Here is a 2,644-nt window from a genome sequence, read left to right as displayed (position 1 = left end):
AGGAGGTGACCATGCCCAGTCATCTCAGGTGATACAGAATCAATTAAGATGAGGATTGAGGGCTTCCCTGGTGGCTCAGTGGTTGAGAGTCCGCCTGCCGATTCAGGGGACATGGGTTCGTGCCCCGGTCCGGGAAGATCCCACGTGCCGTGGAGCGGCTGGGCCCGTGAGCCATGGCCGCTGAGCCTGCGCGTCCGGAGCCTGTGCTCCGCAATGGGAGATGCCACAACAGTGAGAGGCCCGCGTACAGCAAAAAAAAAAAAAAAAAAAAAGAGGATTGAGAAAGGGTCTCTATATCTGGCAAGGAGTTCATTAGTGATCTTGAAGATAACAATGAGTTATTGAGGTTGGAATCAGATTCCAGTGGGCTAAGAGAAAGAATGAAGGCATGAAGGGAAATTTTGCAGGAAGGGGAAATCAGGACAGATCAAGGTAAAGTTCTTTAGGATGGGGCAGAATTAAGCTGACTAAGGAAACAGAGTTACTATGGTAACCATATAAAGAAACAATGGGGGACTTCCCTGGTGGCGTAGTGGTTAAGAATCCGCCTGCCAATGCAGGGGACATGGGTTCGATCCGTGGTCCGGAAAGATCCCACATGCCACGGAGCAACTAAGCCCGTGTGCCACAACTACTGAGCCCTTGTGCCACAACTACTGAAGCCCGCGCGCTTAGAGCCTGTGCTCCACAACAAGAGAAGCCACTGCAATGAGAAGCCCACGCACCACAACAAAGAGTAGCCCCCACTCACTGCAACTAGAGAAAGCCCGCGCACAGCAACGAAGACCCAACGCAGCCAAAAAAAAAAAAAAAAGAAAGACACAATGGTATTAAAAGTTGGTTGGAAGGGCTAACACATATAGTTCTACCATCATCTCAAGAATACATAAACTTGGGACTTCCAAGGAATCAAAATCTGCAGTCTGGGTTTATGGTTCTGTAATGAATTTGCTATGCCAGCCTAGGCAACTAATTCACTTTCCCTGGGTCTCAGTCCATCAACAAATAATACCAAACATAAAGAGTGTATAATACTGTAGTCCATAACCATTACCATAAAAATATGTGTATAGTAATTCATACATATATAATTTATATCAAGAAGATAGAAAATGCTTTGAAAGTAAGAGTAGTAGAAGACGGTGGTAAGGAAGTGCTAAGTGTTATTAGCAAAATTAGTGTTACAATGACTGCTACTATGTGCTACTCTCTACTGATGATATCATACATTCTGGTTTTTCAAATTTCAAATGCTGGGGCTACGGGACCTCGTTTATACAGGTCTAGGGAAAAAATGGTATTCTTACCAGTGTGTCATCTTTGAAACAAAGGAGTGATTTTAGGAATAAAAAGTTCACAGTAGAAGCAGCAGAATAATAATGCCTCAATAATCAGTGAAATTATCTTAAGATAATGAATGCTCCTAGGAGGCAGCAGGAGTGGAGGATGAGAGGAATTAAGTGATGAAAATGGCCTTAACTAGATTTTCCTATAATGGAGTTATGAAATAATCTGTATTATTTGGGTTAGTATACAGGGTAAAGATTTTAATTTTGGTCATGTAAAAATCTCTCTTCTCTGAAAGCATCTTTTATTTTGTAATTATCTTTTAAAAGAGAGTTTGTGTCAGCTCTGGACATTCTTATTTTTATTCTTTTCAACTTATTTTTAACCTTCAGATAGTTATGCAAAAGCTAATGAAGTAGCAGAGTAACATCTAGTGAAAGAGAAATTGAGAACCAGTGGTGGAGGATGGTGAAAGGAAAGGCAGTGAGTTAAAATACCCTTCACTCCTTCCAAGGCTTCAATATAAACAATTTAATCACCAACACTCTGATAGTACTGGGTGCTTTCATGTGCCAGCTTCTTACATGACCATTACCTATGAAATAGGTATTATCATCGTCCCACTTCTCAGATGAAAAAACTAAGACTCGAGCTCAGTTGGCCCAGTCACACAGCTGGTGTGTGACAATACCAAAACACTCAAATCTAGACTCAACTGCACTCATACTTTTTTTTTTTTTTTTTTTTTTTTTGCGGTACGCGGGCCTCTCACTGCCGTGGCCTCTCCCGTTGTGGAGCACAGGCTCCGGACGCGCAGGCTCAGCGGCCATGGCTCACGGGCCCAGCCGCTCCGCGGCACGCGGGATCCTCCTGGACCAGGGCACGAACCCGTGTCCCCTGCATCGGCAGGCGGACTCCCAACCACTGCGCCACCAGGGAAGCCCACTCATACTTTTAAACATTGTGCTGTCTGGCTTCCCTAGTGGATCCTAACTGTGGGTCACTGTGTATTGCTGGCATTGATGCACAGAGCCTTTTCCTACGGCCGGTCTCAGTGGCAGCTGGGCACTTTGCTCCCCCTGACTCACCCAGCAACAGCCTAATGTTTCCATTGCTGGCATCTTCCCAGTGCTGCCTGGAGTTGTGTTTCCTCGTATTTATTTTCCTTAATGGAAACTAGAAGCTAAGATTGTTAAATGCATTCAAATAGGGCTGCTTAGGGAAACAGACTTTGTGAAGGCCATACCTTTTAAAAAGCGATCAGAGACCATTTTTTTCCCCCTGAAAATCAGAGAGAGAATGGGGGAAGGAAGGAAACACACAGAGAGAGAGAGAGAGAGAGAGAGAGAGAGAGATT

This window comes from Hyperoodon ampullatus (genome assembly GCF_949752795.1).
Source record: "Hyperoodon ampullatus genome assembly, chromosome: 6".
Taxonomy (NCBI): domain Eukaryota; kingdom Metazoa; phylum Chordata; class Mammalia; order Artiodactyla; family Ziphiidae; genus Hyperoodon; species Hyperoodon ampullatus.
This window is presented reverse-complemented; position numbering follows the sequence as displayed.